This window comes from Microtus oregoni, unplaced genomic scaffold (genome assembly GCF_018167655.1).
Source record: "Microtus oregoni isolate MIOR12 unplaced genomic scaffold, Mior012 000017F_ref0000208, whole genome shotgun sequence".
In the NCBI taxonomy this organism is placed as follows: domain Eukaryota; kingdom Metazoa; phylum Chordata; class Mammalia; order Rodentia; family Cricetidae; genus Microtus; species Microtus oregoni.
The window spans coordinates 20272094-20299044 of record NW_024543076.1 but is presented as its reverse complement, the minus strand read 5'-3'; the positions used below and the strand labels follow the sequence as shown (position 1 = coordinate 20299044).

The window sequence follows — 26951 nt, the reverse complement described above, 5'->3', positions numbered from 1 at the left end:
CGGGGTTCCCTAGGCGGCCAAGTAGAGGCTAGGCGCCCTCCATGTAGGCTCTGAGCACTTACTCCCTTAAATTACTCTTGCCCAGGAGCATAGAGGGAGGTGGTCTGGGGTCCTGGAGCAGGAGGAGTCTGAGGTTAGATTGCTGTGGCCTCCCGGGATCCCGTCTGTGGGGCCCCCTCCCCCTTTCCTTGCCTCCTCCCCACTCCTCTCTGCTCCCTTACCTCGCGGCCTAACCGGCAGCGGGCGCCTTTAAGAGCAAGCGCTGGGTATCCGGGGGCGGGAGCCGTCGGCAGCCGGCAAGGCGGAGGCACTGCCGGGCGATGCCCCGACTCTCCGCCGCCGCCTCGGCCTCCTCCTGCGCCAGGGGCTCGGAGCCGCGGAGCTGCGCTGCGATGTCCGCAAAGTTCCAGGAGGCAGCGGCCGGCATCTCCCTGCGCTCCCGCCGCGGCGCCTTTTGTGCGAGGTGCGAGCGCGTCCCGGGCGGGCGGGCGGGCGGGCGGGAGAGCGGGTGGACCGGTGGCGCCGAGCGCGGCTCTCCCGGGTCCCCGCGACTGCACCCGGTTGACTCGGCAGCCAGCGCCCGGGAGAGGCTCCCGGCGGGGACGCGGCTTGCCGGGGGCGGCCCGATGCTCGGCGCTGCTCCGGGCCTCCTTGATGCCGGGTACTCCCGCCGGGACCCCGCCGAGCACAGCCTTGCGGAGGGCTGGGACCCTCGGGAACTTTCCCGCTCTGGGTTCTCGGTTCTGGGCTAAGACTCAGCATGTTCGCTGGCGTGCTTTAAACAGCTCAGCAGCACAGCTTTATGAGAAATCTTCCCCAGGGCTGGCTCAATTTTCAAAGTGATCATTTAGTCTTTGATGAAATATTTAGACAGTCTAGAATACTTAGGAAATACGGGCATCCGCCTTAGGATACACTTTTCCTCGGTGAGGTGGGGTGTGAGGTTTAGCGGTATCTTTTAAAAACTGGATTTTCTTTGTTTATCGACCAGTTGGCTTTTCATCAAGTCTTTGATTAAGAATGCTCCAACTTCTTAAGGATTTTTAGGAGTAATGTTTCTAAGAATGGCAAACAAAACCTGGTTTATTGTCTAATATGACTTTACTTCAGACAGTTTTGCCCATGGAAGAGGTAAGTAGCCATGTGATAAAATCTGATAGAACGTTCATTTACTACACGCACAGTCTTTCTCCACGTGTCCCGTATGTGAAGGAAGCCCCACATGCTCACCTTCTGGCCTGACTACCCTCCTGTGCTGTGTTCTCCAGTTACTGAGGTGAGCTGATGGTGTCCGGGGAAAATCAAAAGTGTTGACAGAATTGTGAGCTGTGTTGCATGGTACCACGTAGCCCACATTTTGGTGACACAAGCGACTACATTACCTAATTCACTTTGAACAATAAAAATAAAACACCGGCACTTCCAGAAAGTATCCTGAAGTGTTTAAAGTAAGTTCATTGGCATGTGTTCCTAGACAGTTTTGTGGAGGAAAGATACTTGCTACTCATGTAGTCACCATAGCGGAGGAAGTGCCTTATCTGTAGCATGGAAGTTTTGAAATGACAGAAACAGCCACGGATACTTGACAAAAAAAACCCCAAAAAAACAAACAAACAAACAAAAAAATCCGGTAACATTGATTTTTGTCTTGGATGTGACTTTGCGGTTATATATACCGGAACTGAAGTGTAACACAATATTTTAAGTGTTTTCTTGTATTTTTCAGTCAACATTCTTGGAGAAAAATTTACTCAGATGACAGTCACACCCTTTAAACCTTAACTCTGGCCACAATTGACCCTTTAGTTGGTTGGACTCTAGGCAAGATGGTAAGAATTGATATTAAAGATGACTGTGACTGAGTTCCTAGAATTATACTTACTAGTGTGACTGCTTTGAGAATTGTATAGGTGTATTTGACTTGAGACATACATTTTATGAGGATTCTTTTTGAGACCTGTTCTCTGTATACATGTGTATCCATAGGGATTTATGTAGGTGTTATAATGATGTCAGACACATGAATCTGTCATCTATCTCTGTCGTCTGGTCACAGGGAAGCGAGCGAGGGTCGCAATGATGCATGCCCACTAAGAACAGTAGATCTAATTGATTAGAAGCTAAATATAGTTCCTTCAGGGTGTGTTAGCTTTGACCATTTTAGCCAAAGAATACTGTTTTCTAGCACTTACCTGAACTCTTATGCTTGGACCAGCATGCCCTATACCAGTGATCTTAAACACACATTTATCTATTAACATGATCCCACCACTGAGTGACTGAATCAGGCATTTCTCCACTTCAAAAATTTACCATTACTAGGTAGGCAATTTCTAGTTTAAAACTTAGATGGTCAAGATGGTGTTTAGTTTAGCTTTGTTTGTTTTTAAGCACCTCAGAAATGACCGCTGGTGATTCTTCAAAAGCTGGGAACTTAGAAAGCTGACCTCAGAGGTAAACCTGGGGGGGGGCGGGTGTTCTGTGTTCTCCTTTGTGAAAGCATCTTAAATGTTAATGGTCTTTGCTGTTTGATTTGACAGTGGCCCACTGATGGTTGGGCAGACTGTACCCATAATACAATGCTGCGGTCACATTTAAGGGTAACAATCTTCCTTCTTTGGAGTACTTCAGAATTTCAGCATCTGCATCAACATTAGAGGTGGAAGCAATAACCCATTAGAGGGTTTTTATTTTTGTCTTAATTTGCTAGGTACTTGGGAAATCCGTTTGCATTTACTGTAAATGTTGTTTACATTGTTGCAAGTGGCATTCATCATAACCTCCCCTTCCTCTGCTTTTGACAAGCAAGATTCCTGTGAGTTCTTAGTGTTTTCTTGAGATACATTTAAAAGTCCCACAAAATTTACATTATGTCTCTTTACCTTAAGAAATTCACATTTGAAACGTTTGCCTAGGAAGGTTCACAGCTGTTTGACGCTGACGGGATCTTGGTTTAAGTTGCTTGGGAAATCTCGGTTTTCAGGTCAGATGTGTCTTTGATTTGAACTGGATGATGCACAAACCCAGTATTTTTGCAACCACAAAACATGGGGAACATTCCACATAATTCGCAGTGTGGGCAGCCCAGCATGCTTTAGTGTTTAGTCGGCTTAAGGCGGCATGTCATGATTGTAAAAAAAAATATATGGTTTCTCAAGTTGACAGCAGGCTGCTTCTGTCTTTGAGCTTGGCACATAGGATCAAATGCCTTTGCCTCTACACAGATCGATGAAGACCAAGCTGACGAATGAATTTCCGTGCATTTCTGTCTGTGCGACAGAAGGTTTAGGAAGCTAAAGAACGAAACTCTAGTACACTGGAAAGTTCATGATCATTGTGCATGTAAGGAACATGTAGGAAAGATTTTAATATAGCTCCATGGGTTTGGGGAGGAGTGTGTGTGTTTGCCATTAAGAGGGTAACTGCTGGTCACCTATTGAAATTAATAGGCCCAGCTGAGATTAAGAAGGTAACCAGCCAGATCCTGTATCAAACATTGCTGATTGATTCGTAACTAATTTCCAGTTGAAACTCTTCTTATTCTTTTATTGTTTGTTTTACATACTGTTTGGGGAGTTTTGACCAAAGGTTATTGGCTAACTTTTTACTTGACCAGATGAGCTCAGTCTGTATCTAAAGCACTGGGAGAAATCCACCTTGGGGAGGAGGTCGGAAGAGGCAGACATCATTCTGCATGGTGTGGTGACCTCCTGAATGGAGACACCCTCATCGTGTCCTACTTTCTTAAAGGAAAAAAAAAAGCTTAGGCGATTTTAGAGAAAGATAATCAACAGGGATTTAATAATGCCCACCGTTTGGATGATAGTTAGGTTTTGACTGGCAATGATGTGAGAATCAATCAACTTGTGTGCTAGATATTTATTTAGTTCTGTGTCCAGGCTGCAGGTGTCTGCTGCAGTTCTTTGCTCTCCTGTGGCATCCCTGGAAGGATGCAGGTACAAAGAGGTTTAATGTTGGGAGGGTCATGGTATCCACTACCTTCCAGAGGTAAATGTTTGCCTGTATGTGTATAATATAAACCATTCTTTCCATTATTTTAGCTTGCCTCCATTTTCACCCAGGCAAGAAGGGGAGCATTCTGCTTGCTCCATTTTGATTAAACCCACACAACCTCAAACGCCATCTAAAATCTTACTAGTGAGAGTCCAGTCTTGAGTTTTCAGTTCGTTGTCTCTTTGCATTGTCCAATTCTTTCATGATGTGTTAGTCTTAATCCCCAGACCATCTGTTAGTGTTCGTCACAGCTGTAAAATGTTATCTTCAAAGGAAATACAGCAGTTGATAGTGTGCCTCTTATCAACTTCAGTCACCTTTACTTCATTCATGCTTGGCTGCCGTAGGTTTACGCACTCTGAGGCACACATAACCGCTCTGAGATTAAATGAACATTGCTTATTATATGGTCATCTTTAAAACTTAAAGATTGTTTCTCTTACTTATGATAACCAGCGCTTGGGCTCTTAACTTTGACTATAAGTTTGTAAGATTTAGATGCACGGAACTTAGCTTTGAGTTGTGCCTGCACGTGTAGACCTATATTTTATCCATGATTATATTAATCCTTCTTCACTCTGTCAATAACATTAAACTATAACTTGGCCAAATATTATCTTTGAAAACTAGATAAGTGTCATATTGGTTATTTATCTTTTAAAATGTGTTTATTTCAGTAACAGAACAAGAGATGCAAAATGGGCATGGGCAGGAAAGAACATGAGTGAGTTCCTGCCTCACGCTCAGAACTGAAGTTGTCTTTAATCATCCAACATAACTCTAAGGGGTCCATCATTGCTGCACTTTCCATGCTCATCCCTTAGTTTTAGAATTTAGCATCAGCTGTGGAAGGTGAGCAGCACCCCATATCATTTTCTGGACCAGTTGTTTTCTTCCACCTTACAACAGGTGGTTCTTTCTTTGTCTAAGTCAAACAGTCAAACATTCAAACATTCAAACTTAGTTTACTGTTTTCTTCCAAGCTGGTGTTTTTTTTCATGGCTTTGCACTTAAAAACAAGGTGTTTTGTTTGTTTGTTCATTTTGCTTTTTTAAAAATTGCTTTGATGAATATTGTTTACCTCTTTCTTTACTATCATGAAGAACTGTGTTTGGATTAGTAAGACTTTTTGTTGCTGGGACAAAGACCTAATAAAAATGGCTTAATGGAAGGAAAGTTTATTTTGTTCATGGTTTCAGGAGTTCTAGTCCAAGGTCACTGTCTCTATTGCATTAAGTTTAAAGGGAGGGGAACCTCATGGTGTAATGAGCCTCTGGAGGAAGAGGCAGCTGTTACCCCGTGGAAGCCAGGAAGCAGAGAGAGAGAGACAGAGAAAAGCCAGCAAAAAGATACCATCCTCAAGAACTTTATCCCAGGGACTTGCTTCTTCCAAGCAGGTCTCATCTTCAGAGTTTTCAGTACCCCAGTATGGGCGTAAAGATGTGACTGCATCAGTGGGCTTATCCATTGATTAGGTAATGGCTTTTAAGATCTACTCTGTCTGAATGATGAGAGAGACCAGATCTAGTAGCTGGTAACCAGCCTGTAATATAGGAATGTTGGGGGCAGCACTTCGTATCCAAACTGCAGCAGTGTCTTTGTATGTTGGCATGAATGTAATAGACATAGGCAGACTGGACAGGTTCATTTTTTTTTCATTTTTTTCTACAAAGAGCATTATTTATGGTTTTGTTTTTCCTACTGCTTCATCCTAAAATAGTTCATTCTTATTTTTGTTTATTTGGCACTTTATGTTAGTTTAACTACATGAATGTGTATCTTGTGTGCCTTTGCTCACTCTTATGATTTGGCGATTCATGCTAAAATTTATTCTTGTAGTTTTTTTGTACTTTTTAACAATTTATATGTTTATAAGGAGGTGCTTGTCAATGTTACTGTGTTTAAAAAGATAAAATTAAATGTTTTGTCATATCATAAAATAAATTTCTGGCCGTCTGTGGAGCCTCTCATTGTTTCTCCTCCATTACTGCTAATCTATGCTTCTCTTTCTTCCTTTTCCATTTTAAATATTGTAATATATAATGTGTCTGAACTCTGTGATATAGTTACTTGTGACTTACTTTTTAACATATTTATTTCCTTAAATGGTGTTTAGATATATTTCACCCTATTCTGATCTCTTCTTAGGTTGGGTGCTTCGGTTCGTGCTTTATTTAAAGACTTTAGATTTCCCACATATCCCCATTTAGCTCTTTATCGGAATATCAAAAAAAAAAAAAAAACATGCAGCTCTAAGTATTTTCTATGGTGTCTTTTTAATGAACCAATCGATTATTTTACGCGTATGGGTATTTTGCGTGTCTGCATCTGTGTACCGTGTGTGCAGTGCCAGTGGAGGCAAGAAGGTGCATCACGTTTCATGGGACTGGAGTTCTAGATGGTTATGAGCTGTCACGTGGGTGCTGGGACTCAAACCTAGGTCCTCTGGGTGATCACCTATTGCTCTCAACTGCCAAATGATCTTTCTGGCCCTGTTAGTATTTGTTTTGATTCAAGTCCTTAAGACTGAGGTTCTGAATACATATTGCTGTTCTTGTTCATTTCTGTTTGAGATATGCTCAGAAAAATTGTTCTGTATCATACTAGTTCTTTGATGCTTGTTAGTGTTGTGGGTTCCAGCAGGCGCTCCACTTTAATAAAGGTTCCCATGTCACTCATGTAATCTATATTCTTTTGTTTCTAACTGGGTCAGCTCTTTACGTTTATTAAGTTTTCTGCTTAGTCACTCAAGTGATGAGATTTTATTTATTGATTTATCATTTTCATCTGGGTAATTAATGTTTTGCTTTTTGAGGACTGTTATAAACAAAAATTTAAATTTTAAAACTTTTTTTATGACAAATTAAACCTTTTTGTCATATGTGATGACTTCATCTCTGGTACTGTTATTTGACTTAAAATCCTTTCCTTTGATATTAATGAAGCAATATATTGTTCCCTATAGATTGTGTTTGCTTTCATATGCCATACTTCTTTCTGCAATTGAAGCTGAATGAATCATTATGGTTTTGGATGTGTCTCTTGTTAATAAGATATATCTGAGTCTGCTTTCAACTGGAGAATTTGGTTTTTTGTATTTGGAGTGAAGATTGTTATATTTAGATTTAATTATGATCAAGAGTTATGTATTTCTCCTGTCTTTTCTGCATCTTCTTTTCTGTCTTAACTTTTTTTGGCTAGATTGACCCCCCCCCCTTTCATTTTTAGTTTTCCGTTTACTAAATGAGCTTAAGGCACTGACTGGAAGCTCTGTATTCTTTTAGTGATGATCCAGATAATTTTATTATGAACCTTCATTTCTATTCATCTAGTATCTTTGTTCTCTATTGTGGAATTGAATTGTGTCCTCTCAAATGTGTGTGTGTGTGTATATATATACACACACACACACACACACACACACACACACATATATACAGTGTAAATGTGTTTGGAGATTGCATCTGTTTTGAGATAATTCAGGTTAAATAAACTCTTACAGGTAGACCCCAGTCTTGTAAGACCGGACAGAGAGATCTCCCTCCCTCTCCACATGAAAGTGTTGTGCCAAGGGACTCGGGAAGGTTGTACAGGTTAGGAACGAACCCATCCTGATGCCACCTTTCTCTTGCACCTCAGCCTCCAGAGCAGTGAGGAATATTCTCTTGTTTAAGCCACTTAGGCTGCATTTTTAATAAGACCTCAACCTTCCTTATTGAAATCACCAGTTCCGAAGAGCAATGTATATGACCCCACCTCCAATTTATTTTTTGTCAGTGTTTTAATTTGCATTCCTTCTTCTTAAATTATCTTTTTGGTGTTGTATCCAGTACTTATGTGTAATTGCCATGACCATCTTTCTTGCCTTCTCTGTGTGTGGATCAGGTCTTCTATCTGAGGACCTGTTTTTGTCTGGCAAATATTCTTTACTTTTCCTTTGCTGAGTGAGTGTGTGGGGAGAGTTTGTTTATAATAATATTTTTAATTACCTTCTTTCCTGAAGAGAGATCCTCTGGGTATTAAATTCATTTCTGACAGATAATTACTGCAGCACATCACAAAATGTGATTCCAGCATCCTCTACATTTTATTATTGCCATGGATAATTAAGCACCCAAGTCTGTTTTGCCTCCTTTGATGGGGAAACTGAGTTCTTCCAAGATCTTTTAGAGACATTCTCGCCACAAAGATAGTTTCCTGTGTGGGTGCATGTGTGTGGGCACATGTATGTTCTAAATTTCAATCTGTTGTTTCTGAGTGGGAATAAAAAACAAGCATACATGATCCTGTTAGGGATCAGACTGACTCTATTTGAATATTAGCATTTTTTGTAATTCTGTTAACTTTTATTTATTATCCTATGAATACTATTTTCTGATCATCTTACACTCCAGTAGCATGTTTGTTCGCATGTCTATATTTCTTTTTTTTTTTTTTTGTTTAGTTTTGTTTTTTTCGAGACAGGGTTTCTCTGTGGCTTTGGAGCCTGTTCTGGAACTAGCTCTGTAGACCAGGCTGGTCTCGAACTCACAGAGATCTGCCTGCCTCTGCCTCCCGAGTGCTGGGATTAAAGGCATGCGCCACCACTGCCCAGCAGTCTATATTTCTTATTATCTCATCGCTTGTACTGCTTTTTGTTCACGTCTCACTCACATAAGTCCGTTCAGAGCATCCAGGGAAGTATCTGCTCTAAAGTATAGTTCACAAGTCATTTCGTTGACTTAGCTTTAATACCAGTTATTTTTTAATTTCTACATTATTATTTGGCACTTCCCCACATCTGCTTACTATCAATTCCTTACTGTATCATGTATTTCTTGTCTAATAATTTCTGCACCTGAAGTCTTTGTGGGTGTGCATTTTAGCTTCCTTTCTGTTGCTCGGCTAATATATCCTGACCAAGAGCAACACAGGGAAGGAAATGGTTCATTTGTTTAGCTTCCAGGTCGCAACCCATCACCAAGGAAGTCAGGGAAGGGACTCAAGCAGAAACTTGAAGCAGAGCTCAGGAGGATCCCTGTTGTTGCCTTAGTCTCTGCTGATGTCCAGCTAACTTTGTATATAGTTCTGGACAGCCTGCTCAGGAACAGAGCTGTGCACAGTGGGCTGAGATGTCCAACATCAATCATTAACCAGTAACCCCCTGCAAACATTCCCACAAGATGATCTGATAGAGGCTTTCCTGCAGGATGACTCCAGGCTTTGCTAAACTGCCAGTTAAAGCTAAGATGCCGTGTCCTTGTTGTTTCTTTCCTCTTGCTCTCACTGCTTCTGTCGCTTTGGTTGGTTTGGTGTTCTGTGAGGGTGCCCTGCTTTACCGTTGCCTGGAAGCAGTGTTTTCCCTCAGCTGCAAGTGAGCTCCTGAGCGGGGACATGCTTGCACCCCCACTAGCTTGGGTGCCATCTTCATCTGGGCATTGTTGAATCAGATTGTTGCTGGAGGATATTTTTTTTTTGTGGGGGGAGGTGGTACCTGATCATATTGAAGAAACGGTTTTATTTATGAGGCAAAGAGACACATGTAAGATTGGATATCTTTGTGGTACATATTAATAAGCAAACCACCATGGGGTTTTGTTTTTGAAAATAAAAAGCTTAGGTAGGAATGGCAGTGCTTGTGTGTAACCCCAGAACTCAAGAGATTAAGGTAGGAGGGTTTTGAGTTCAAAGTTGTCCTCAACCACATGTTTTGAGGATAATATTGGTTATGTAAGAACCTGTCTCAAAAACCTGGGAAAACAAAACCCTACCTATGTTAATTTATCAAGTTAAGAAGACACAGTGATTTCTTTCCCTTCCCTTTAAGCTCTAATTTTGTTCATTGCTATTGTGGTAGTTTGAATGCAATTGCCCCCCATAATCTCATAGCGAGTGGCACTATTAGGAGGTGTGGCTTTGTTGGAGTAGGTTTGGTCTTGTTAGAGGAAGTGTGTCACTGTGGGGGCAGGCTTTTGCTTAAACTTTGCTCGTTGTCACTATTAGTCAACTTCCTGTTGTCTTAAAAATGTAGCACTCTCAGCCCCAGCACCATGTTTGCCTACATGGTCACCATCATGATGATAATGGACTGAACCTCTGAAACTGTAAGCAAGCCACCCCAATTAAATGTTTTCTTTATAAGAGTTGTGGTCATGGGGTCTCTTCACAGCAAGAAAAACCCTAACTAAGTCAGCCATGTTTTCTCTGTTGATAACTCTGTTAAAATTTATGTGTAGGACCTGAAACTGACCCTTTACTGAGACATATTTTGGTTAAAGATATTTACCTTTAAATAAATTTCACTCATTCATATACATACACACACACATATATATATTTATATGAATGAATGAAATTTATGCCTATAGATGGAAGTTTTTGTTCTGCCTGGTCCCACAGCTGTTCAATTCCAAAGAATCACACAGAGGCTTATATTAATTATAAATGGTTTGGCTTGTTAGCTCAAGCCTATTATTAACTAGCTCTTACAACTTAAATTAACCCGTAACTCTTGTCTATGTTTAGCCATGTGACTTGGTACCCACACCATGTCCCCCCTTTTTCTTTTCAAAACAAGACCTGAATGTAATCTTCTTTTATCAGTGAGGCAGTCTCATCTTGTTTCCTCTGCATCTGGTTGGTGACTGTAAACTGAGATTTTCCTCTTTCCAGAATTCTCCTAGTCTGGTTTCCTTGCCTATACTTCCTGCCTTGCTATTGGCCAGTCAGGGTCTTATTAAACCAATATGTGTGACAAATTTTTGCAAGTACAAGAGCATTATCCTACACCATGTTCCCCCTTTTTCTTTTCAAAACAAGACCTGAATCTAATCTTCTCTGTTTAGCTTTTTTTTTTCCTGACCATTATCCATAACAACTTGTAACCAACACATTAAACAAAAATAAGTATCCACAATTCATTTTTTGGAACTGTGGGTATAGCTTTCTAGGCTACTTTCTGCTGATTGGGGCACTGATAATCTTATGGGGACCTAAGGAAAATTTAGGATTATGATTAAGTCCTGACTGGAGTATTTTGTGAGGCTGGATCATCTCAGCCAGGAGTCTGAGCTGTTTTAGATTTTGAGCTCAGAATGTTCTGGACTGTAGAAACTGCAGCAGAGATGCTCTAAAACATTGTATCATCTAGGCCATCTATGCCTATAGGAGATTTTTCAGTGTTTCTTTCTTGATTAGACCTCATTTTTCTTAATCCAGAACGGATCCACATGTGCCCTGGCAATACAAAAGCATGCATGGGCAACCTGTATATGGTGGTTCTGTTGAACTTGTCCATATTGGGTTTCATGATCTAAGTTGGTGAAGATGACTGACCAGGTCTCTTCCACAAGAGGGCACCAGATCTCATTACAGATGGTATGGGTCACCATGTGGTTGCTGGGAATTGAACTCATGACCTTTGGAAGAGCAGGCAGTGCTCTTAACTGTTGATTCATATATATTAGATTCAAATGTTTGACCTTAAAGAAAACTATCTGGCTTCATCTTCCAACTTAGTTTGGTTTAACTCTGGCTTTTGTATTTTGATTTAAAAATGGCAGTAATTTGAAACTGGTCTGTGTTGCCTTATTTCTATCCTTAGAAGTTAATGGTGGATAACTGGAGGACTCTTTGGGCAATTCAGTTTTGAGAAGAAGTACTCACTCTATGCTTATTTCAAATTATTACACCTTGCAAAACATTTTAAGAAACATTTATTTGTTATTTTATTTTCTTCTTGTTGTTCTTAGTGCTAGGTTTGAGTATGTCATGTCTTAGGAAGGCGAAGATTCATAGGTTGGAGCTTTAATCCAAGATGCAGTAGTGTTGAGAAGTGAAATTCTCGAGATTAGGTTGTGATGTCTCTGTTCTCATGAGTGGACTGATGTCCTTGTCATGAAAGTAATATTTACTGCAACAGTCAGACTGTTACGGGGCTTTAGAGGGGGGTCGATAAATAAAGCCCTGCTGTCCAAGTGTTAGGACTAGAGTTTGGATCCTCAAAACCTTTGTAAAAGTAGGGCAGTCATGGTATCCACCTGTAATCCCAGCAGAAAACAAGAGGTCCCTGGGCAAAGCTGGCTACCTAGAATAACTGCAGCTGACAGTGCCAGGTTCCAGCAGAAACCCTTCCTCAATAAATAAAATGGAGGATGTTAATGAAGACTGGATCTTTACATGAATACACACATGCATGTGCTCCTGCACATATGCGTGCAAACACGCATGCAGATACCCAGGCATACATATCTACATGTAGAATAAATGAACTGTGTTGTTCATAAATGTGAGTTTGGTTCTCTAAGAGTTTCTTTTTAAGAATTATCTGTTTTGTTTTACATGTATGATGGTTTATCTGCACCCATACTTATGCCCCATGTGTGTGCAGTGTCTTTGGAGGTCAGAAGAGGGCATTGAATCCCCTGGGACAGGAGTTAGAAACAATTGTGATCCACCATGTATTGGGAAATGAACCTGGGTCTTTTGGAAGAACAGCCAGTGCTCTTCACTGATGGGTCATTTCTGCAGCTCAAGTTTGACCTTCTCTTGCTGGTGTGTGGGTTTGTGCTCACTCTGTCTCTCAGGCTTAGCTATCTTGCTTTTCTCTCTTGTACCATGAGATGCCAAACATGAGGGCCACTTGACATGACAGAGTCTTTTAATCACCTCCAGAACTGTGTCACAAATAAATTCTCTTCCTAATTTACCAAGCTCTGGTAGTCTATTCTTTCAGACCAAGGTGGACTATGCCACATACTAAATTTTCCCTCTTACCCTACACAGTGCAGCAGTGTGGGTACCTCTTTGGCTGTAAGTAGTCAAATAGAAAGAAACTAAAGATCTCAGCCTTTGTGACACGCGATATACATTTACTATAAGATGGCAATACAAACAAGCACAGTGGTGGAATGGAGATGGCGACAGCTTTGAAATCAGCCTGGAGCAATGGCTCAGCAGCTAAGGTCACAGACTGCTTTTGCAGAGGACCCAAGTTTGTCTCTCAGCATCCATGTCAGGAGCCACACAGCCACCTGCTGTTCCAACTCCAGGGGCTTCCAAAGCCCCTGGCCTATGTGGGCATCTGCACTTATGTGCCTATATGTCTATAAAGGTATCCATCACTGGAAATATCAAAGACAGGTTTTTAATGATAATACTACAATTGGCTGGGTTCCATTTGGGTCATTGCTCTGTTCATCAGCGATGACTGCCCATCACTGGACAATGAGAATTGAGCTTTTACTCTGCTGTGCTCTTTTAGGAAATAATTTATTGCTGCATTCTTAATATTAAAATCTTTTTGTCCCAATTTTTTCCTTACATTACATAAAAAAACATCAGGATAAAAATCATCTCTTAATCTAGATCTTAATTAGTTAAACTAGAATCTAGTTTAAGACTTAATCCTAAACTAGAATCCCATTTCTGGCTTATATGGGGATTCTAGGAAAATGGGTGCTTTGGCAGGTAAAGGAAAGGGGCTTGTCTCCAGGGCTGCACTGTGTAGGTCAGTTTGGCTTGAAGGAAAAGCCAACTTCCTTTATATCTGATTGAAGATATGGTCATTCAGTAAATGACATATTTTGTAGAAGTCCATTCAATTCTTTTTTTATCTTTTTCTTATTCAATTTTCTGCATAACAGAAACCATGAATATCAAGAGAATTTTCACATTTATTTCATTAGCTGTTAGGCAAATTCTAATGCTTGGGCCATGTTGTTGCAGAGGGTCTTGCCAGTTTTGAATATATACAGGGTGCATGCATACATGCTTACATATACATCCCTTTGTGGCCTCAGTTACTCTCATAGGCCATTCTGCTAGGAAATCACATGACAAGTGCGTGAATAAGATATAGTAAACATGCAGAAACTTGTCTGGACACAAGTATAGCTGTGTTCAGAATGGCGTTTAGTGCCTTTTCTTTCCTCCTCCTTTGTGCAGAAGCAATTCAGAAATCACAGTTCTGCGATCTGTGTGCACACTTGACACGGAGCCAATGAATTCCCTCCAGGCTCTGGGTCTTCTGTCTCACATCAGTTGCATCAGCGCTTGTGAATTTGCCCAGCATTTACTGGCTCTTTTGTCTTTGAGCAGCAGAAGTCTTGTTGAATGGCGGTACCTTTCATGTCATTACTGGTGGGAACCTCAGTGACAGGCAAGTACTGGGCCTCTCTTAGACCTTTTTTTCTCTTGAGATTTATGTGACACTTAATGAGATATATTTCTTTGGTGTTTAGAGTTCACCTTTTAAGTTGAGCAGGGGTGGTGCCTGCCTTTAATCCCAACACTTGGGAGGCAGAGGTAGGTGGATATGTGAGTTTAAGACCAGCCTGGTCCACAAAGTGAATTCCAGGACAGCCAGGACTGTTACACAGAGAAATCCTGTCTTGAAAAACCAAAAGAAAAAAGGAATTCAGCTTTTAATTTCCTTTTATTTTTAAATGCATTGTAAAGTTATTTCAAGTTTTAAAATATTTGTGTGTATGCACGTGTGTGCACGTGTGTGCGTGTGTGTGCATGTGTGCGCGTGTGTGCATGTGTGTGCATGTGTGTGCATGTGTGCGCGTGTGTGCATGTGTGCATGCAACTGTGGAAGTCAGATAACAGCTCCAGGTGTCTAATGTCTCCTGCCATCTCCTGGGTCATCTCACTGTCCTACCTTGATTTTTTTTAAAGATGAAAATGAATATTGCAGATTTTCTTTTAACGGGTTTCTCTTTTGCTGAGGTATTTTTCTTGGATATCGTATTTTTGTCTCATAACAGCTTTGAATACTAAAGCCAAAGTCATCTTTTGTAAAAATTTAAACGTCAAGTATTTTAAGTATGACCTCAGACTTTTCAGAATCTTCTTAAGCTTTCTAGAGTGAATCGAGGTCACACCAACCTGACACTTTTCTGGGTGTGTTCTCACAGTCTTCAGCCCTGTTCTGAAGTGACAGATAAGGAGCAGTGTGGTCTTTAGCTCTGTTCTTCTCCTCTTGCGTTGCTTTTCTAGCTTCCTGCTCAGGAGAAGCGACTCGTAATTCTGTGTTTTCCCTGTGTTCGTCATTGAAATTGCGGTGATACTGAGTTATAGTTGTACAATGTAGAATCAGTGGGCTAAGGGTTTATCCCTTTTTTTAAAATTGACCAGTTATTATATATAAAGATTGAGGTTACTTGAGGGCTCTGGTGATGTGAAGGTCTTCAGAGCACTTGCTGTGAAATATCTATTCTACCATGTCAGGAGATGTGCCTCATGACTGGGGCCAGGTGGGATGGTGAGGTATGGAGTCTACTCAACTATCCCAACATAACTGTCAGAGGTTATGCTTGAACTCTCTCCAAGGCGTTATCTGGATTTGTAGTAGGAACAAGTGCATTGGATATGCAGTATTTCCTCACCTATTTGTTTTATCTTTTTCTTTCTTTGTTTATGCTGGTATGTGTACAAGTGTGTGGAGGTGGACATGCATATTTGTGGGTAGAAATGTGTATTTGTGTGTGTGCTTGTGGAGGCTAGAGGTTGATCCCCAGTGCTTTCCTGGGTTCCTCTCAAACTTCATTTCTGAGACAGTATTTTTCACAGAACCCACAGGTTTTCCATGTAGCCAGGCTGGCTGAGCCATGAACTCCTTGCCTTGTTTCTCTCCACCTTGCCTAGCTCTGAAGATACAGACAGGCACCTCCTCAACTTCCCTTTAATGCGGGTGCTGGGGGCATGAATTCCAGGCCTCATGCTTGTGCAACAGGTTCTTCACAAGCTGAACCACCTCCCCAGTCCTATTCGGTTGTAGAATATAACATGTCATAGACCAGTGTCAAACTCATAGACAGTGACTAAATGTGATTGATATCTGAGACATATTTATTGGCTTGATTCGATCTATCAGGAATAATTAGTTGGAAATTAAACTTGTTATATCACATCATGTGGGGATCTAGGAATAAACTAAACTACCTTTATGGTAGGATTTTTCTAGAAAACATATAGGGAAGATAGAACCGTCTACACTTTTGGAGCAATTAAAACACAAAAAAGAAGTCCACTTATTGTGGTGACCTGAAGATCTCTGGAGTGCACACTGTGCGTAGTTCTGTTATACCATGTCAGAAGTTGTGCCTGGTTGATGGTGCTGAGGTGGGGTGGAAGGGTAGGGATTCTAGTTGACTTTTCATTTGGAAAGAAATGGCTGAGAGTGGCTATTTTTTTTTCCCCATAACTGAGGTTAGAGAATGAAAGACAAAGGCGCAGTGTCAAACTCACAGAACAGCTCTGGAATTGTGTCATGTGGTTTCTTGTGACTGAGCCTCTGTGCATATAATACTTGTGAAGTCCATGTATAACACAGAACAAATGCGTGATTATTTCTCTCTCTCTCTCTCTCTCTCTCTCTCTCTCTCTCTCTCTCTCTCTCAATAGTTTTCCATGTGTAGCTGCACTGCCATGCTTGTTTATCCATTGATGAACTGATCGACCCTTTAGCTTGTTTGCAGTTTGGTGTTCTTAGAAACAATGCTACTGTGACCACACCTGGGTAAACTTTTGTATAGACGAGACAGGCCTTTCCCCATTTGGGCTGAATACCTAGGAGTGAAATGTTTACATTTTAAAGTTTGTTTCTTTTCTTTTCTTTCTCTTTTTTTTGGGGGGGGGAAACGGATCAGTTGTTTGTCAAAGCAGTTCCTTCATTTTCCATACTTACAGCAGTGTGTGGGTGACCCTCTCTCCAGATCCCTTCCAGCATTTTTGTGGCTCATTTATTCGCTGTAGTCATTCTGGTGGCTGTAATACTAATATACACATTCCTAATTGCAGTAATGTGGAACATTGTACTTCAGCTTGATAGCTGTTTGCCTATTATTCTTATAATGTCTACCCATATTTTCCATTCACTTTTGGTTGGGCTTGGTTCATTTTATTGGAGAACAGCTCGATTAGAAGCTGCACTGGCAAGTTTATTGCCAACTCGACCCAAGCTAGAGTTAGCTGAAAGAAGGGAACCTCAACTGGGAAAATGTCTCTGTGAGATTGGTTATAAGGCATCTTCTAAATTAGTGGTTGATGGGGGAGGATTTAGCTCATTGTGGGTGGTGCCATCCCTTAGCTGGCAGTCCTGGGCTCTATAAGAAAGCAGGCTGAGCAAGCAAGCCATGGAGAGCAAGCCAATAAACAGCACTCCTCCATTGCCTCTGCATGAGCTCTTGCCTCCAGGTTCTTTCCCTGTTTGAGTTCCTGTTCTGACTTCCTTCTATGGTAAACTACTAAATGGAAATGTAAGCCAAAGAAATGCTTTCCTCTTCAACTTACTTTTAGGCCATTTTTTTTTTTTTTGTCACAGCAATAGAAACCCTAACTAAGACATAAGTGTTCTTTGTAGGATTTGGGTACAAGACTGTTTGATAAGTGATTTGAAAGCAAATTCAGTCTATTGCTTGATTTTTCATGATCTTCTGATTAATTAATTGCTTTTCTCCCAGCTGGATCACAGTTCCCCTCCTCCCCTTTTCTTCTCCCATCCCCACCCTCATCCACTCCTCCTCTTTTCTCTTTAGAAAAGGGCAGGCCTCCCATGTGTTCAGCCAGCCATGGCTTATCAAGTTGCAGTAAGACTAGGTATCTCTTCTGCTATTAAGGCTGTACAGTGTAACCCACTAGGAGGAAAGGGTTCGAAAAGTAGGAAACAGAGTCAGAGACAGTCCCTGGTCTCACTGTTAGGAACCTCATAAGAAGACCAAGCTACACACTGTAACATGTGGGCAGAGGGCCTAGGTCAGTCCCAGATTTTTCATCATTTTAATATCTTCTAAAATGTAAACACAATTTTGATGGGTCAAATTTATCATTTTTCTCTTGAATGTTCAGTTGTTTTGGTGTCGCTTATGAATTCTTTGATCCAAGGTTTCAAACTTCTTTATAGATATTTTAACTATGTTAACCTTTAAAGAACATTTAAAAGGACTTCTTAAAGGTTGTTTCTGAGAAGTTAAATTCTGAAAATTTTAATACATTATTTTCATTGCTGAGGCTGGAAGCCAGGCCCTGGTGTGAGCAAGGCAAACACTTTACCACTGAGCTGAAGGTCCACGCCCTGTTATTATGAGACCGTTTCATTGCATAGCTCAGACTGACCTCAAACTCACCATGCTGCTCTGTCAACTGAGGACATGGCTTACTGGTAGGCTCAAACATGCCATGTTTTAATGATTTTTTTTTTGGTAGAAGTTTCACATACAGACCAGAAGATATAAATACCATAAAGGACAGCTTACTAAAAGATGAAAAAGGAGTGTATATATACCACAGAGATTGAGGGAATGTTATAGCATCTCAGGAGTCAGTCATAACATCCTGTACATCACTTCCCTGTCCTTATCACTCCCTCCTCTAGCGGAGCCACCCATCACTTACTAATGCCATAGTTAGCACTCCCTTTGCCATGCAGTATAATGTATTTCTGTGTCTGCACCTTCTGCTTAGATTACTTTCTTAGATTCATCTAGGAGTTGTACTGAGTTCTTTGCTCACTTTAGTGGTGATGAAATACTTTGTTATTTGAATAGATGATTTATTATTAATTCTTCTGCTCATAGATCTTGCTATTCTGCTATCCGGTTATTTCAAACAGTGCTGCCAAGAAAGCATTTGTGCCATTAAATGGGTGAGAGCATTTCTGTTCAGCCAATAATTCATGGGGTTGCTGCATGGCAGAGATGATAAGATGGCATGTTTTTAGTACCTGGTAGCTAGCGTAGCACGTCAGTCTCCACTCCCAACAGCAATGCATGGAAGTCTTATAGGTACTACATCCTGAACACAGTATTTTATTTCTCTGTTACTTCTTAAACTTTAGTCATTTGGGGTTTTGTGCTGTTTTTATTTGTATTTTGCTGCTGATTGGTGGGAGACACCACCTTTATATATGTTATGATTTTTGTTTTTTCCTATTTGGATGTTTTAGTGCTAATTTTTTTGCTTATCTTTCAACTTGTTTGCTTGTGTTTTATGTAAATTAATTATCACACAGACATACACACACACAAACACACTCTCTCTTTCTGTATTTCAAATTATGAGTCTTATGTTAACTTTCCTTCACTATGACAGAGTATGTGAGCCAGTCAGTTTATATGTAGGAAAGTAGGCCCATGGTTTGGGCTCTCTTGTTTCTGAGGCTGTGATTGACATGTAGGGTGATTGCTCATGGAAGAGCACCACTGGTCACTTCACAGTGGCCAGGAAACTCAAGGGAAGTCAGGTCCTGGTAATCCAGCAGCCTCTTCCAGGGCACACACAGCACTCCTAACTTTTTTTTCACTAGGCACTGACTCCTAACAGTTCTTTTACTGTCCAACTGAGCCACAGGCTATGGAGGTGCAACCCTTTACACTCAGGCTCTTGGAAGCCAATCAAGATTCATATCCATTTCTATCATAGTCTTGTTGCAGGAGCCTTTGCCCTGGGTTGTTTTGTTATTCTCAGTGCCTTCTGACCACGAATCAACCTCTTTATAGTGTTAGTGTGTTTGACATTTGGCTTATGTTTTAAAAAGAAACTTTGATTAGGAAATTTAATTAAGGTGAAGGGACTTGCCCTAAGAAAAGCTAGGGTGCAGTCCTCCTATGGACCCATTGGTTTCTTCATCCCTCATGAATCATTTAGCGACGCCCAGGTCCCCACCCATGGGCTCTCATAAGCCTGAGCTCCTCTTCCAGCCTAGGCTGCTCTGCTGCTTCCCAGCTGCCCAGCTGCCTCTTTTGCTCAACTTCACAGCTTCTCAGCTTCTTGTGAGCCTTTCAGCTGCCTCTTCTCGCGCTCTCAGCTTCTCAGCTGTTTTGGGAATCCCTTTGAATTGGCCTTTTGGAATTGGCTTATGCATAGGGAAGACGTGTGACTGATTACAGAGTTGCCTTCATACATTTTCCTATATTTTAATCTTTGAAATCTTGGTTTCTTAAGTTCCCTTGCTCTGGTAGCTCTTTGATGTCTTTAAAGAGTTTCTCATTTCCCTGGCCTTTATTTGCCCGTTTGTTGGTTTGCCATAGTTTGCCTTTGTCAGAAGAGAAGTCCTGGGGGATGTTTGTAAGGCAGCCGATGCGGCTTTCTGAATTACTGTTCAAGTTCATTTCCATTGATCTATTTTAATTTCTCTTATCTTCATTTTAAGCAAAAACCACTGAAGATTTGCTGAACAGAAATTAACAGGCATTTTCATTAAAATTTGTATCCTAGTGGGGTTGAATGCTGTTTCAAATTATTCTTTTCATTTTCTGCACATGACTTTCTCATAACATTATTTTTATGGGATTTTAAGGGACCTTTAATGTGTAACATTGTCTGTTTTAATCATTAAGAATGATAAATTACTACCTTAATAACTTCAAAATAATCCATTTTCCTATTCATCTCTACACATTTTTAAGAGTCGTGGCTATTTTAATTTGCACAGCACACTTTATATCGGTAGAGAAATAGTTACTGATTTTCACAGCCTCACACAACCCCTAGCAGCCCCCATGCTAGGCTTTTCCTACAGGTGCAACTATTTTAGATGCTTCCTCTGACTGGAGCAGAGGCATGCCGCTTTCAGTCATCCGCGTCATTTTCACACCCACAGAAGTTACTATTTTCAGGCCGGATTCTTCTTTGTGATGCCCCCCAGTCACTGACGATGAGCACCTTACTTGCAGTGTGCAGAGGGAATAAGATGTCTTGTTTCCTTACATGAAGTGAAGTCCGTCTCATTATTACAAGTCATCGTACAAAGGCTGAGGAGCAACCTTACCAACTGGAGTTGAAAAGCAGTTGTGAATAAGACAGTTTTCGACTGTCTTCAGAACTCTAAAGTATGCGCATAAAATGCTCAAGAATTGAAGACGTTCTTCATTCACAAACCCTTCCTGACTCTAACCCTGCATCTGCATTTCGAGAACCCATTCAGACAATTCAATTAAAATACTATATTTGAAGGATAGCATGATTTTTCCTTAGGCTAGGCATACTTTGATTTACTTTTAACAATATAATGTAAAATATAATAATGATTTAATAATATTTTGAGATTTTCATATATGCACACAATGTGTTTAGGTTATATTCATCCCCCCTTTACTCCCAAAAGGCCCCAGATCTACCCCACAACCCTACCCCCACCCTGCCCTTACTTCATTTTTTTTTTTTTTAAATAACCCACCATGTCTAATTGTACTTCCCATATATGCATGGGTCTGGGACCACATCCACTCCACCTACCTACCAGGGACCACAGCCTTAAGAGAAATTGATCCCTTCCCCCAGGAGCCATCCTCTGCCAATAGCTCCTCAACTACATGGGTTGGGGCCTCTGAGTCCCTCCACTTTCTGAGCTGGAACATTGGCTAGATTGATCCTATGTAGGTCTTATACAGTTTTGTGAGTTAACAGTTATGTAAACTTATACAGTTTGTGAGTTAACAGTCCTGTCATAGGCAGAAAGTACTGTTTCTCTCTGGACCCCCCCTGACTTCTGGCTCTTACCGTCTTTCCATACCTTCTTAGAGATGGCCCTTGAGCTTTGGAGGGGTGATGTGGGATTCCCCTGTATATGCTGTGAATACCATTGGTTAATAAAGAACTGCTTTCGACCTCTAGCAGGGCAGAACTTAGCTAGGTGGGGAAAACTAAACTGAATGCTGGGAGAAAGAAGGCAGAGTCAGGGAGAAGCTATGGAGCCACCACCAGAGAGAGAGACTGAATCTTGCTGGCAAGCCACAACCATGTAGCGATACACAGATTAATGGAAATGGGTTAAATTAAGATGTAAGAGTTAGCCAATTAAAAGTTAGAGCTAATGGGCCAAACAGCGATTTAATTAATACAGTTTCTGTGTGATTATTTCGGGTCTGAGCTGCCAAGTGACCAGAACGATCAAGCGGCTTTCCTACTACAGAGGGGGTGTGTGAGATATATGTTCCATTTGTTGCTGACATTCCCTGATCTTATGCTAGCTGTAGGCTTCCACTGCACAAACAAAACTTCTCTGATGAGCTTTGAGAGCTGCACTAATCTGTGGTAGAAATAGGCATATAGAGAGCAGCTTGATAATATGTCCATTTAACAAAAGAATAGCAGTAAGTTCGTTCCAGGGGCCTTTTAGCTTTCTGGCCATGGTTCTTAATACAATACCCAACCATACATTTCCTTCTGTTTATCAGGCTTTAAATTCAATTAGAAAGCAGAAAGGGTATGGTGGAGGCAGGGTTGGGGGAGCAATAACTAATACTAAGGACATTAAGAAAAGTCACAAGGGAATCTATTTTTAAATGAATTAATTAGTTTTTTATATATGTGAGTATTTTGTCTGGATGTATGTCTGTGTAGCACATGCATGCCTGGTATCTGTGGAAGACAGAAAAGGGTCTCAGATCCTCTGGGATTAGAGTTACGGATGGTGGTTGTAATCCATCCTGTGGGTGCTGGAACTTGAACCTGGATCCTCTGGAAGATCAGATCGTGGTCCTAACTGCTAAGTCATCTTTACAGCTCCTCAAATCCACTGCTATGTAGCCTCCTTTTAAACACACACAAGAGTTTAATTGGTGTACCTACACATAGGACATAGTGTTCCTTTCAGAATCCATAGGTTGTCAAATAAGAAGCTAAAATGGGAGGTGTTTAAGGCCTTTTTTTGAGTTGTTGGTCGGGGGCATCCCAGAGACACCCACCCTGAACACAGGCTACTGCTATGGTTCTTGGATGCCCACATCTCTTGATGGTATGACCCAATTGCTGAAGGTATTGCCCACTTTGATCTTGGAATCAGGTTGATGCGAACTAGGATGCTTCCTTCCTGCTGGCTGGATTCCATAGTACTGGAAGGTGCTAAACACACTATGCAGACTTCGGGGGGGGGGGGGGGGGAATGAAAGTTATCAACAGTCTTACCTAACTGTGAACCCTGTGAGCTAAAATAGGACCTGCCTGGTAACATATATATATATATATATATATATATATATATATATATATATGTGTGTGTGTGTGTGTGTGTGTGTGTGTGTGTGTGTGTGCGCGCGCGCGCGCAATATTGGCCTGACTATGATGGGACTGTTTTAAATCTGAAGTGTAGCTTTACTCAGAGAAGTGTCCTTGCTTGGTTATTGTCCTACTTCTTTTTTTACTGGTCATTTTATTAACTCTGCAGGAAACATTGTCTGCTCTCATGCTGCCCTAAGCCCTCAGAGGATAATGTTCTGAAGAAAAATGAAGTCTCTAGGGAAGCCCTTTCTAAAAATAAAACCACACGGTGTTGGGCTAGAGATCTAGGCCAGATGTAGAGACAGCATTTTTAACTTTGCTCCAGTGATGACATAAAAGTCACTCTCTGCTTGGATGGTGAGAGAGGCAGCAAGCATTTTGAAAAGACATGAGTGGTGGTGCCAAGGAGACTGGTGCTGTGATTGCGAGTGATTGCGATTACTGTCTCTTGCTGAGCTTCTCTCTGTTTAAATGCAGATAGTAGCTGCTGCCTGTGGAGCACTTTGTCAGCATTAGATGTCAGCTTAGTTTCTCTTCTGTTGCTCTGACAAGTCATCATGACCAAGGCATCTTATAGGAAAGGAGTTTTGTGGGGCTTATAGTTGCAGCAGGTTAGAGTTCAGGACCCTCATGTCAGGAGGCATGACAGCCAGCAGGCAGGCATGACACTGTTGCCGGAGACAAGAGCTCAGTCCTTATCTGCAGGTAGAGGCAGAGAAACCTCAAATCCCATTCCCCAGTGACATACTTTCTCCAGCAAGGCCAGACCTCCTAATCTTTCCCAAACAGTTCAACTAACTGGCGACCAAGCATCCAAATATGTAAGACTATGGTGGCTATTGCCACTGAAACCACTCTATGCCCACTGTAGGCTTGTGACTATATCATAATCCAAAATGCGTTCAGTCTAGCTTCAAATGTTTTCAGGTTTTCACAGTTTCAAGTTGTTTAAAAGGCCCAATGTCTCTTCTGAGACTCAAGGCAATCTCTTAATTGTAACCCCCTGTAAAATCAAAATCCAAATGATATACTTCTAACACCCAATGACTTAGAATATTTGTTACTGTATAAAAGGGAGGAATGGGGACATAGTGAGAAAATATTGGAACAAAATAGAAACAAAGCAAGACCATCCCCCATCAAATAAATTCTAAATTTTGTAGCTCTATGTCCAGTGTCAAAGTGCTTAGATGATGTTCAGCTTTGCTGGCTGTAGACACTTCTCTCTCTTGGGTCCCACTCTCCGTGAGCATCTCTCCTTGGCCGATATCCAGCTCTGGCATCTTAGACATCTTGGGGTTTCCAGTACAATCTTTGCTTCACTCTCACTATTTCTTGCAATGGCATTTTCAGGCCTCCATGCTGGGACATCCCGCTTCCTCCAGGCACAAGCTTGGAATCAGTGGCTTTTCTCAATCATGGAGGAAGAGTCCACAAACTCATAACTCTTATACTTCATGACTTTTAAAAGCAGCACCAAGAGATTGCTGCAGTCAAGTTCAGCTCCACTGCCTGCTTGGAATGTAATCTCGCCCCTCCTTGGATTACATTTGTATATGATTTTCTTTGTTGCTGTTCTTTAGGAACAGACAATTCCTTAGGCCTGTTCTTTTCAGACTGCAGGTTTAGCCGGGTAGGGTCTTACCCTGTGAATATTATTCCTTGCATTCAATTTCTCTTTAACTTTTCCAGCACAAACCATGGTTCCAACATCCAATTTTCTAGTGTTCTTTTTCTCCTCAAATTCTACCTTTTGCGTTTCTTTTTGCCTCATTTGCTATTGTGTATTGTAGATCGGATTTAGAGTGGTCACTAATAACCATGCAGTAGAGTCAATACTAGGTGGTATTGAAATCTCCTGTGCCAATGAAATTTAGTCAAAAACTTTTCAATTTAGCTTTAGGCAGATTCTTAGGAGTAGGGCCAAAGCAGCCACCAAAGTATCTTAAGTACGGTTTCTAGCCCAGTTGCTAATGAAACCTCTTTAACAAGGTTTCCATGTTCTACATCATACTCGCCCACTACTGCCTTCTGTGCTCCTACTGGAATGGCCCATTAGCCCTACTTATAGATCCAACTGCTTTCCTAGCCCAAAGTTCCGAAGTCTTCCCATTTTTCAAAAAGTATCATCTTTAAAGTGGTCACAGCAATAACCCACTCCTAGGCACCAACTCTTGTCTTAGTTACTTTGTATTACTTACAAAGCAATGAGGACTACTGAGAACTCAAGAACAATGGCAATGGGTTTTTGATCCTACTGCACGTTCTGGCTTTGTGGGAGCCTAGGCAGTTTGGATGCTCACCTTACTAGACCTGGATGGAGGTAGGTGGTCCTTGGACTTCCCACAGGGCAGGGAACCCTGATTGCTCTTTGGGCTGACAAGGGAGGGGGACTTGATTGCGGGAGGGGGAGGGAAATGGGAGGCGGTGGCGGGAAAGAGACAGAAATCTTTAATAAATAAATAAATAAATAAATAAATAAATAAATAAAAAAGCAAGTAAAGACCAAGGCAGCTTGCAGAAGAAAGATTTCATTTGGGACTTACAGTTTATATTAGTTAAGGTTCTCTAGAGGAATAAGGGAAGGGGAGGGAAAGAGAGGCTTGTAGGCTGTAGTCCAGGTAATCCAACAATGGCTGTCTACCAACAGAAGGTCCAAAAATCCAGTAGTTACTCAGTCTCCAAGACTGAATATCCCAGCTGGTTTTCAGTATATGACAGAATTCCAAAGAAGTAGACTCTAATTCCAGTGGAGGAATGAGCTTGCTAGGAAGAGAGATTGGCAGGCAAGGAGAGAAAGCTTCCTCCTTCCATGTCCCTTATATAGGCTGCCAGCAGAAGGTGTTCACCAGATTTAATGTGGGACTTCCTACTTTTAAAGATGCATATTGAAAGAGGGTTTTCCCACTTAAAGTGATTTAATTAAGAAAAAAAAATTCTCACAGGTGTACCCAGCTGCCTCACTTTTTAGTTAATTCTGGAGGTAGTCAAGTTGATAACCAAGACTAGCTATCACAGAGCTTCTGAGAGAGTTCATAACCATGGCTGTGGGGAGCATGACAGCAGGCTTACAGGCATGGCTGTGGAGAGGATAGCAGCAGCTGGCAGGCATGGTACTATAGTGGTAGCTGAGACCTCAAAACCTTGTCTGAAAGCAGGAGAAAGCCCTAACTGGGAATATTATGGGCTTTTGAAACCTCCATCCTTATCCGCCAGTGACACATCTTATTTTGCAAGGTCTCACCTATTCTTTCCCAAACAGTATATTAATTGGGTACCAAACTTTTAATATATCAGCCTATGGGGGACATTCTCTTTCAAACCACCACCGATTCTATATGCTAAGGACTGATATATAGAGGGTACTTAAGAACTGGTAGGCATATTTGTATTCTTTTTAAAAAGTATTTTGTATAAGTCTTGGCTTTTGCTTACTTTTATATGGTAACCTTTCACTGATAAGAGCTCAGTAACCCGAGTTCTCATCCCAGTGCTGCTTCTTACTCCGAGGCATTGGACACGATACCTGCTTTCTTTGTCCCTCAGCTCCTCATCTCTAAAGGAGGATAGTGCTTGATGCCCGTCGTCTAGAGTTGTCGGTGTTTTTAACGAATTCAGTTTAGCAGCTGGTCAATATGAAGGCCCTGAGCAGTTAGTAGAGAATGAACATTGACATCCAGTACTAAGTAGATATTGTTGTGAATAAGGGTCGTGGGAGTGGAGGTGGGCTGAGTGGCAGCATTGCTGCATGTGAGCTGATGGACCGAGAGCAGGAGCAGCCACGGGTTCACATGGCTGCTCCTCAGAGACAGACTTGCAGAACAGCGGGGAATTTTCTCTTTAGCTTACTGGTAGGGGAAACTGTGGAGGAATGATTTTGGAAAATGTCTTCTGTTGACTACTTGGTTAGGGAAGAGGGCGAAAAGAAAATAATTCAGCAGAAAATAATTCCATGT

General features: G+C 41.4%; 1 protein-coding gene across 1 annotated transcript in view; it reads left to right on the top strand.

The window, feature by feature from the left end:
* Nucleotides 1-332: 332 nt before the first annotated feature.
* Nucleotides 333-26951, top strand: part of Gpr63 (G protein-coupled receptor 63) — a 44381-nt gene continuing 17762 nt past the window's right edge. Inside the window, exon 1 of the mRNA XM_041667688.1 lies at nucleotides 333-463. The gene's annotated coding sequence lies outside the window, so the exon portion shown is untranslated. The remainder of the gene's footprint in view (nucleotides 464-26951) is intronic.